This window comes from Danaus plexippus (assembly GCF_018135715.1).
Source record: "Danaus plexippus chromosome 29 unlocalized genomic scaffold, MEX_DaPlex mxdp_37, whole genome shotgun sequence".
NCBI classification, from domain to species: Eukaryota; Metazoa; Arthropoda; class Insecta; order Lepidoptera; family Nymphalidae; genus Danaus; species Danaus plexippus.
Genome location: NW_026869858.1, coordinates 334,625 through 346,401, shown reverse-complemented (window position 1 = coordinate 346,401; position 11,777 = coordinate 334,625). Strand labels below are relative to the sequence as shown.

The window sequence follows — 11,777 nt, the reverse complement described above, 5'->3', positions numbered from 1 at the left end:
TGTTGCCCACGCCCCGCTCACCGCTCGCTAGTAGCCCAGTCTCCCGCTCGCGGTGAAAATGCTTAATTCCAGGATCGGGATAAAAGGTAGCCTATGTTCTTCTCCGGAGTTCCATCTATTTCTACATCAAAAATTATGAAAATCGTTTCAGCGGTGTAGGCGTGAGAACGTAACATACAGACAGATAGAGTTACTTTTGAATTTATAACATTAGTAAGGATTGAGTCTGTTAATCAATTTAAAGCTCTCTGATAAACTAAATTTTTTGTTTTATTTGGTGAGCGTGACGTTTGAAATCTAATGGAGAAACCGTTGGAATCATCAGTATAAGCGGGATTAGGACATCCTCTCCTTTGTATTTTCCTTTTATGATTACTGCCTCAATGATGTTATTGATCAACTTTTTCACAGCCAGCCTTGTTCCATTGTATAGTCGTTGTTGATTAATGTCATGCAGCATAATGACAACTGATCCTACTTCTGATTGTAAACTGCGAGGTGGTAATCCAGGCAATTCTAGTAAATTTAAAAACTCCGGAGGATAGTCGTCTACGTCATCCTGATTCATAACGGTATTGACTGATTTGAAGGAAACCAACTGTCCCGGAAGGAAATTCTGAATGGACGGCATTGAGATCCTCGACATCTTTATTTTTCGCTGACTATGTTGCTACACCCAGCCAATAATGGTTATTGAATTGTTGCTTTATATCTGGAAAACACGCTGGATAAGCTCCCCTTTTGAGGTTGTGATCTGGTAGAAATCTGCGGGTCATGGAATGAATCCCGTCTAGTTGTCTACTACGACTTTATTATTTCCAATGTCTGACAACTGCTTCGCAAACATTTGCAGTTTTATCTTGTTGCAAGAATACTCGCAAGGTAGTTAATTGAATTGGAGTGTTCTTCACGTTCCGTCACAAGTACCATAATGTAAGTAAGGTCTATATAAAATTATGTCCAGGTATATACGTCTATATCCTTGAAATTGAAGATATAAATACCCTACGAGGGTTCTGGAGGGCAATCTCGGTGTTGCAGCTAAAGAGAAATCTCTAATAGTGTTCGTGATAAAAATATGAACAGTTAATAAACGTATGATAATAAAAAAACTTGTAAGGGGAAGTCCCCCAGTGACGGACACTTAAGGTTTTTTTGTAAAAAAATTAAAAACTATTTCAAAACCCGTATCCTTATTGGCAACTTAATTAACTTAATAAACATTGAAATCAAATTAAAACAGCAAATTTGCAACTTCTGTTTGAACATAATTAAAATCTTAAACTAAACCTTGGTAAAAATAATCGCAGTCTCTGCAAGTGGCGCCTAGTACAGGACAGACTTTACTCCAACCCCTAGCATCGAACAGTTTTAAATCATCTGACAATGATCACATATGTAGGTCTCTGAATGTTCTGGAATGTCGGCACAAGTTTCAGGAGCCCACTCACGTGAACTGCTGCATGGCATCCAGTCCTCGTCGTTATCTTCTAAGCACACCTACGCTAGTAGTTTTTTCTGATTGCGATGACTCAGTTAATGGCTAGTTTGCTTCTTCTTTGTTTCCCTTTGTTTTTGGCTTTCACTACTTTGGTTTGGTTTTTATTTTTTTAGTTGGCTTTTCCATATTTGTTTCTTTAAATCTTTAGCGAGGTCTGCTAAAACTTGTTCATACTCTGGTGAAAATGGTTGTTTGAATGTACTGATTTGTGGTTAAAACGTCACTTCTCGCCCACGGTTCAATGCTGAAGTTCTGTCATGCAAACTACTTTTTGGTATATTGTAACGTAACGAAGCTTCTCTTAAAGAAAGTTCTTTAGTCAAAACCCTAGTGATTGCAGTATTTAAACTTGCTTCCATTCAGTTTCCTTTCTTTTTCTTCTCTTCTATATTTATTTAATTTCGTTCTTCTGTCGTTTGGAAGTCGTGGTGGCCTGGAGGTTAAAGGACCGCCTCTCATGCGTGAGGGCGCGAGTTCGAAACCTGGCAAGTACCAATGTGATTTTTCATAGTCATATGTACTTTCTAACAGTATTTAGACGCCACTGACGGGACGGTGAAGGAAAACATCGTGAGGAAACCTGGACTTATAATATCAAATTATAAGTTTGAAATCGCCAGCCCGTCTTGAGCAAGCGTGGCGATTAATGCTCAAACCTTCTCCATGAGAGAAGAGGCTTATGCTCAGCAGTGGGCTTCCGATAGGCTGATGATGATGATGTCGTTTGGAAAAAAGTAATGCATAAATTCTGTCAAGAAAAAGCTACACATTTACTGTCCGATGTTAATGGCCAGATCAGTCGGAATCGAGGAAAACATACATACTCACCTGCCTACTTTCCGTTAATTATTAACGGAAAATTGCTTCAATCATATTCATCATAAGTCTCTTCACCGCAAGTCGAGTACCGTTGCAAAGTCGCGGTGGATTCAAATTACGAATAAAACTCGATAAACTCCGGAGTCCCATAATTTCGCACGTATGTCACAGCGTCTTGAGCGTATTCGTGCATGTGGCGTGAGCTTCAGATATAAGACGATGGGAGAATCGGGAGGCGTCGAATATTCTGAACATTACCATCTGAATGAATAGCATCACGCAAGTGTATATCGTCCTCAGATCGTAGCTTTGCCTGATTGAATCAGGTGAACGCTAGGCGTTCGGTCTCGACTTTGATATACATGTCGACAGCGGATTGCTGGAGTAGCGAACGTACTTCAGAATGACATTCGCCTCATTTGTGCGAATCATACGATGCGCATAGTAATTCATTGCGCTTTGATATTTGTTCGTTGATACGCCCGAAAATGCAAAATTAAATGGAATTTTAATGGAAACCAATAATAGCAATAACTGAGTGTGAATTGTACCTGTAATGGGATCGACCATCTATAACGTGTTGTATCCGTATTGCCCTTGCCAATAAATGATTGGATATTGTAACACCGTACAAACGATGTGTCACGATGCTTTATTGCTTCTTCGCTGAACGACAATGTCTCGCGATGTAGTTGGATCGCCAACAATATATACAGCAACATCATCAACGATGGGTGCATTGAATCTTGGCACACGTTCACCTGTTGGGGTACTATCCGCTTTTATGGCAAATTTGTGCGTATCCGATGGCATTCGTTCCAATGCTGTTTTTAACATGTTAACCACAGCGTTATTAGCGTCAAAAAATGCTTGGACCTGATCAGTAATTCGTCTCTTTAACTGTTGTGTTCCCTGTTTATTGCACCGCACATTCAGCTGATCCACCTTCGACGAAATGAGATATTTGCAGAAGTTAATGTTGTTCACCTGGTGTTGGCACCATTGAATCATGCAAATGATATATTTGTCCTTGTATCTGAGATGGCAAGCAATTAAGATTGGATTATTTATTTACTTATTTTTGAAGAATGTGACGGTGTGACTTCGGTTCGTGTGATGATGTAGTGTGTGGTGTATGTGTAGTTGTTACGTGTTGCAATTGATTGTGCTGGTGTGGTTGGTCGTGTGTTGTATCTTTTAACTTGCAAGTCGGAATGAAGCCGCCTTCTCTAATGATATTACCTCCAAAGGAAGTCATTCGAAAGCAGTTATTGCGTTCAAGGATGCGTTGAAGAAAATGATTGGAATGGGGATCAGTTCCGTCGAACAATGGTTTCAGTGGCTGTGGTGGTGTAAGTAAAGGATCCAGTTTGAAATTTCCACTTGCGCAGCACAATTCAGCCGTTATTCTTTTAAACTTTAACGCATTGCAATGGGGGCATACAATCGTCATTGGTCTAATATCTACGAGTACATAAATTGTCATCATCATTGTAGTTCGCAGTGGGATCATATTGGAATACCAACCTACTCTATGATGCCAACGATCTTCGTGTACTCACGTGTTGTCTCAATCGGGCATTTTCTCTTATTATATTATGTCTTTATTTCCAATTGAACTGTTAGGAAACGAATAACTTTAAACTCAATTTCACAATGTATATGTAAAATTATTTTTCTCTGTTTTCCTGCTTTTCTCCTGAATTTTTTCCTGAATTTTCATTGCTATAAACCTCACGGAGCCCGAGACCTTTCTAACGAATGCAAAACCATGAAAATCGGTTCGTGCGTTCTGGAGTTTTAGTGACAGGAAAGAAAACCCGACTTATTTTTATATTATTGATAAATAGCAATGAGCCAATAAAACAACAATATAATAATAAAAATAATAGTAGTCGCCTTTATTCAGAACACTTAGTACAGAGGATTTTTAAACTTGTGTAAAGAACTAACATTAAAATCGTAAACACTATAGATATAAATAAATTTAGACTATTATTTGTTGCTTGGTTATCTATTTTTCAAAGACCTGTTTGCCAGGCGCAACGGCCAGCTGTTACCTTTTCCATTTTTAATGACGGTAGTTTGTGAAGTAGCTGCTTCTGTTGGTCATAATAAAATCGATTAAATTTTTTGTTTTCATTTGATAGATTTTAACGCATATATCAGTTCATTGACATTTTCTTCTTTTTCCACTTGGTGAGTACATAGAGGGATGCTATGTAAACTATTATTTTTTCGTGATTGTTGTCATCAGATGTTCGATAGTTGTGGTCGCTTCCCCCTCGAGGTCCAGCCGGCGTGGCGGAGTTCGTTGTTTTTTAGTTCCTTTATGTGCAGTCTCTTTGGTTGGTTTTAGTTTCCGTCTGCCGTTTTTCAGTTGCTATTGGTTTTTGTAGACATGTTTGAGAGACAGCTGGATCTATGTCGCATTAAAACAAAAGCATGTCCTGTTTGTCTTCGCTGTGTTTACGGTTTGTTGCTCTTTTGGTTGGTTATCTAGAGAGGGTGAAGCATATACTCCTCTTCCTTTTCTATTGGCTGTTGTTTCTCTTTAACAATTAATTTATCATATTTCAGATAAGCTATATTGCCCTTTCGTCTTTTTGGAATAGTACAATATAATAGAAATGTTTTTCTCAATTGGCAACACTATTTAAGATATCAGATTTATTGATGTTGACAACAAGTAACACTAAGTAGTATTATTCGGATTTACTACGCGGATTTTATTATTTAAAAACTACATAATCCCGACGTCTCGTCTGCCCGTGATCACGGTTGCTGCAAAGTAACCGAAACGTCGGGATTATGTAGTTTTTAAATAATAAAATCCGCGTAGTAAATCCGAATAATACTAGTTTCATTTAAATGAATACTCGCGAAAATCTTAGATCTCATTAAGTAACACTAAGTGAAAGATTTGTTGTTCTCGTGTATTCTAACCTTCAATCCAATAATTGGTATTGTAGTTGTAGATCCACGATTGATTCCAGTAATCGCAGTTCAGTGTACGTTTTAAGTCACTTCCAAGAGGTCCCAGTACAGTATCCACGAATTCTAGCAAACAGAAAATACGTTTATTCTGTATATTATTTCGCTTGATTTCACTCGGAGTTCATCACTACGGTATTGACAGTTCTGATATCAGAAAAATGCCGACACAACCAAAATATACATACACTAAAAATCTGATAAAATCATAACAATATTAACATAAACAATAACGCGATAGTTCTGAGTTCACCCACATACTCACCTTTGTTACCAAACGACACGCCAATTTCAAAATAGTTTCTAATTATACAAGTACGAGAAAGCGACGCTCCTTATACGATTCCTTCTCTTTTCACAGACAGAAAATAAACATCGGTCTTTCAGACAAACGTTTGGTCTAATAGCATGATATTCCTACTTATAATAACCGGACATTTTGTATTATAACATAATTATTTGTTTGACCTGTGACATATGTACAGTAATCCCACGCTCAATTAATAATCCATCTAACGCTGTAAACATTAGTTTAACAAGCGAGCATTTCTCAACAGTATTTCTAGGAAAATTTTCTATTAATGGAACAATATGTCGATTGCTTTTTGTTTGATTTTTACGTTTTATTTTCTTCGTAAGTCAATTGTTTTTTTAATGCAATTTTTATATCTAAATAAAAATTTAAATCCTTTGTATTTTAGAGTCACTTGTAGGTATATCGGGGAACGCATTGCATGAAGTTCTTGAAAATTTACCAAAGGATTCTTTGGAATTCGATAAAACATATAGGAGGTCATTCACGATGTCAATGAAAGCAATACAAGCTCTTCGAGCTGGAATACCCGAAAAACGGAGGATCGTTAATTTTAAACATTTCCCGTCTCTTGTGTAATTTATTAAAACAAATTTATTACGAGACGCTTTTTTGTGGGAGTTTTTATGAGTCAAAAATAGTTTTTCTGTCAATTTTAATAGTTACATCTAATGGTTAAATTTAATTAAAAATTCGTTAATTTTAATTTTTTAACTATTTGTGTCCTATTAAGAGAAGGTTAGTAGATTTAAATAACATTTTAGTGTGCCCTATTCATGCTATGTTTTCTAAAAACTTTACAAATGCTTCCAGCCAGAAATTGATCTAAAAATTTAAAAAGTTACATCGTATTGTGGTCTTAGACGTCAAGATCGTGGGTCCGGAGTCACATTTCCGTTACTTTGATTTTTTTAAACATTCTTGGCATATCAATAATTTATATGTGGACAGAGAATCTGGACCTTTTTGACAACAAACAAATAGTTTTTGACTTCAAAATAACCTATAAGGAATTAATCATATTATGAATTTAAAGAAAAATGCTATTTTGTACGTCGCAGTCTACGTCTAGATTGGTTGTAGCAATGCCTAGGTAAAGATTGGTCATATACTGAATGAATTGATTTGACAAAAGCACTTCACTTTGGAGCCGGAATCTTTTGAGCTTCTAGAAAAATTGAGACATAAAAATTGTGAACGGAATAGACATAATAAATATATAATTAACAAATACAATTTTAAATATATGTTAATATATGCCTTTTTTTAACGGGTGGGAAATCCTCATGGATACACGCCCCGAGGGAGGTGTGTGGTTATGCCGGACTCCTACCGGCTAAAACCCCCCCGGTTACCCCCAGCCGCCATACGTGGAGCTACGAGGGGTCGCTTTCGCATTCTGCCTCGTAGCCCAGCCGTTAATGTTAATATATACTAAGCCAAAGCCTCTGAAAATATGACACTTGATATTCTCCTATCCAGAATATGTATCAGCTCTGCCCTGGTCGAAGAATCACACTCCCCCTCCGAGATGAGACATAATTGACTGGTAAGTAATTACATGGATAAAATTTTTTTAACAGCCTATCTGTCACAGAATTAATACTTGTAGACACGGGCAGATCTCGACATTAAATATTTTTATAGGTATTTATAAAACGGAAACTGCGATTACCAACTTTTAATCTCTCAAACTTTGATATTTTGGTAAATTTTTAATTGACAGAGAAATGCATGTACAATAAATGATGTCTAAAAGATGTCTGTTTATATTACATTTGTTATATATTCCTGTTGTATTTGTACTTTGGAAGTTATTTACGATGTGATAATCATTTATTATTAGTTTCTGATCCGTTAGGAATTCGTTAGAATAAAAACAAATGAAGACAACAATACTTGTGAGAGAATCTAGTTTATGTAATGAGGTAAACATATAGCGTGTCCCAGTGTTCAGTGAAATGATATAATTTTTTTTAAAAATTGTGTTCTACGTTTAAATATTGATGGCATCGTGGAAGTAGTGGATTCTCTGACAAGTGACGAATTGAGACGAAGGAATGAAAAACTTAGTCCATTCGTAAAAATTACGTTACGTACGTATTTTAGACCTAATTCATTTTCTTAATATAAATCATAATACCAATTGTATAAGAAATTAAATATTAAGTTATAGGATGAAAAAAAAACTTTTTTATATCAGGGGAAACTCCGTCGAGCGGTCACTCCCTGTGGGGGCAGGAAGCGGTGTCTGGAACTCGAAATCGAGTGCTCGTGCAAGCAATTACCAGATTTAAAATCATTATCTTTAAGTGCATCCCGTTAGTCCATCAGCTAGTTAAACCATTAAGGCATAACCTCAAAATGTATTTCATGCTTTGCTGGCAATATCGCTGGACAGGAATTGTACTACATCTGTCAAGTCGCAAAGCTCATTCGCTTGCCTTAAACATTCAAAATTATTGATTTATTTGTTCAATAATAAATTGGTTCGATATTCTGAACATAATTAATGTTCTGACTAAAATTATGCAGAAGCTCACCATGAATACTCGTACTAAAATCTGAATAAAGTTAAATAAGTTAATAAATAGGCTCACAGGATATCGCTCGGCTGAACACTTTAAACAGTGTTAGCAGAAGCTGAAGTGGCTCAAGATCTCAACGTGAAAATAGATTCCATAGCAATAAATACAAAGCGTCTCAGAAGAAAATCAACTATAAACATGGTGGTGAAGTGTTAGGAGGTCCCAAAATCAAATATAGAGCAGACTTTATTAACCCTAGAGCCACAATAACTTTAAAGGATAGATTCGATTAGTTTAAAACATATTTCGACGTACGTAGAAACTCGATTAACCGGACTAATTATTGTCGTTAGGCACACGGATAATCGAATGTATGAAAAAAGGCGGGTTTAGTGCGTATGTAGTACATAATATATGCTTATTAAAAAAAAACAATTACATATCAAATAAAATCATTGTTTATTTATATATAATTAAAGGAAACATTTTCTTAGATTAGATATACATATGTATACGCAATAAAAACGGAAGCTTTTATGATGAAATAAAATATTTACGTACTCGTGTACGTGTGATTTGTTAACAACGTGTAATGGTAATGCAATTGGTAATCATGAAGTAAAGTAATAACTTCAATTTTAATTTTTTTATATTCGGTTATTGTTTTTTCACGTAAGCAACTCTTTCTCTTCGTTGCTGCTATATCGAGAATTCGTTTCAGCTGTAGTAAGCTCACAGTAACACTCTGTTTGCTTTTCGAACCACTTGAGATCCGTTTCCAGTGCATGAAGTGCTTCATCGTGAGATGGTCCCGCATCATTTTCCTCGTCTTGATTCTCTTCTGTTTCGTCTTCTCGCATTTCATGCTGTTCGTTTCTCTGCATTATGTTTTCTACGATTCCGTCACCCGACATAATCTGAAAGCCTCGATCATTACTGTCACAAGTGTCCCACTCTTTCGTATCATCATTCACAATCCTGACATATTTGTATATTTAACAGTAGCTCATTAATTTCCTCTAAAATTCAATCATCCGTATTCGTTACTGAATTTTCAATGTCCCGATTAAGTAATTTGTTCCAAGCCTCGTTCAGAGTTTTTCTTTCAATCGAATCCAACACATCTACACCCATGTAAAAACACTCCTTGAAATTCATTCCCTTAGAAAAATGATAAGACGACTTCTGCATTATTTTCAACAACCGATAATAATCTACGTAAAAGTCGTTTTCTATGAAGTCGCTTCAGTGTTTCAACAACACTTTGATCCGTTGCTTGTAGCCAGGACGTCACATTTGGAGGCAAAAATTTTACTTTAAATTTTTTATTTTCTCTCTCCAACAGTTCAGCCGAAGATGGGTTGGTGCAATATCCAGTAAAAGCAGTACATTACCTTGTTTACAAATGTCGTTTTGTCTTTTTTTTACTTCAAGTATAAAAGTGTTGTCATACCAGTCTATGAATATTTCACAGTTCATCCATGCGCTTTTTTCATCATCATTATCATCAGCCTATAGGAGCCCACTGCTGAGTAACGGCCTCTTCTCACATGGAGAAGGTTAGAGCATTAATCACCACGCTCACTCAAGACGGGTTGGCGATTTCTATCTTATAATTTATAATCTTGCGCTTTTTTCATGCTTATACATTAAGGGCACCCTGATATTTTTGAAACATCTGTTTTTTTTTTTTATTTTCCGATGAGAAGCAAAGGTATATTATGTGTGCCGGTAGCGTTAACGCAAACTAATATTGTTACTCGCTCTTTGCTACTTTTATATCCTGGAGCTGAATTCTCTCGCCTATAACCTAAGGATTTTGATGGTAATGACTTCCAGTTAAATCCGGTTTCATCAGCATTATAAACGAAACTCAGGTCATAGTTATTTTCATCCAAATTCTTCTTAAAATCATCTTTGAAAGAGTTTGCTGCATCTACATTAGCTGACATTTGTCACCTTGTATTTCGAATTCACGAATTCCATGACGAGATTTACATCTGTACAACCACCCGTTACTAGCCACAAACGATCCATCACCACCAAATTTTTTATTTAACTGTACTGCTTTTTCACCGAGTACAGGGCCAGGTATCGGTTGCCCAGTTGATAGTTTTTGTAAAAACCAACAGTACGAAGCGAGCGTCCTCTAAAAGTTCATTGTTCTGTTTCTGCATCACTTTCCGATGTTTACTCCCGTCTTCACTATCTAATTTGCTGGCGTACAACAAAATTTAATCGGTATTCTTCTTGATATCAATTATCGTGGATGTACCTATACCATAATTTTCAGCTAACTTACTACCGGTTTCTCCTTTTTTCAATGAATCAATAATATTTACTTTGTCTCTAAGCGATAACACCACTCTCTTACGCTTTGACATTTTTTAATATGTATATTCAGGAACTTCGTTCGAATATATGCAAAGAAAATAACAATATGACATTTAACAATTTGACAATGAGATTTTAATTAAAATGAACACATAAAAGGTAAATCAAGGAACAAAATAATACACTGCAAACACAAGCATAACAACAAATAAACTATTCACAGAGTAATGTCCTTAAAATAGCCTTAGAACTAATTGCTGACGCAATATTAACTCTTAAAACCCTTGAGCGATGTCGCCTCGACGATCGAACCTCAAAAAGTGAAGTCCACGTCTCTCTCCTGCCCTGCTTCCATTTTTCTTTTTATTTTAAAGATGTTCCTTATTGTATGTATAATAAATGTAACACACACGTCAAAGCGTAGCAACGATTGCTGACTAACTAAAACAAATAACAATAAGGAAACTCGCGGGCTGTTCAATGCAAGTTCCGACACGTTCATGCTTGCATAAGTTCGACTTGTAAGTTGTAGGTATTTCATATAATTTGTCCGTAGTCCGGATAATCGCGGATCCGTACAACTGAGGGCCGGATAATCGAGTTTCTAATTTGTTTTTTTTTGGCAATAGCTCATTTTATTATACAAACAATGAGTTAATGAAACATTGTATACACTAGAAAATGAAACTTAAAGCTCGCTCAAGTGGAGGGTCAGACACTACTGGATTTTTGTAAGTAAATGTGTATGTAAGTTTGAAACTTTTCAAATTATTAAAAAAAAAATAACTAATTGATTGTTTAAACCATGTTTAAATTAAATCTCTGTTTAGTGGTTTTTCGTTTTTCCCACCATTTAAAAAAAACATGATTTTTTTTTTGGTAAAAATTTACATAATAGGTATGCGGGGGAATAAACAACTAGCGGCAGACCGGGTTTCTGGCCAGTCAGAAGCCCCACAAAAACTACGAAACTAACTTATAAGTTTGAATAGGTTTGTAATAAAAATTACATATTCAGACTTATAACCTGTACCTAAGTCTATGTGACTGTCCCGATGTCAGGATAGCAATAGCAATGCCATTCTATTTCTTGTCATCAGGAATCTTCTGATTCACATGCCCAGGTGTTCCTTCCCAGTCAGCAGCCTTATTTATGTATGCGATATATATATCTTCATACAACGCTGTGGCCCTGGCGATGTTCGTTAAATTTCCAATACGTTGCGCACACATATAATCTACGTCTGTATTTTATACTTTAATGAGGACAAAAATGAAAGCATTGAAA

The 11,777-nt window shown here is 36.0% G+C and overlaps 1 long non-coding RNA gene across 1 annotated transcript; it reads left to right on the top strand.

The window, feature by feature from the left end:
* The first annotated feature begins 5,681 nt into the window (after window positions 1-5,681).
* On the top strand, window positions 5,682-6,230 carry LOC116777020 (uncharacterized). The gene is made up of 2 exons (XR_004353980.2): window positions 5,682-5,948; window positions 6,016-6,230. It is a non-coding gene; the product is annotated as an uncharacterized LOC116777020 (long non-coding RNA).
* The last annotated feature ends 5,547 nt before the right edge of the window (window positions 6,231-11,777 follow it).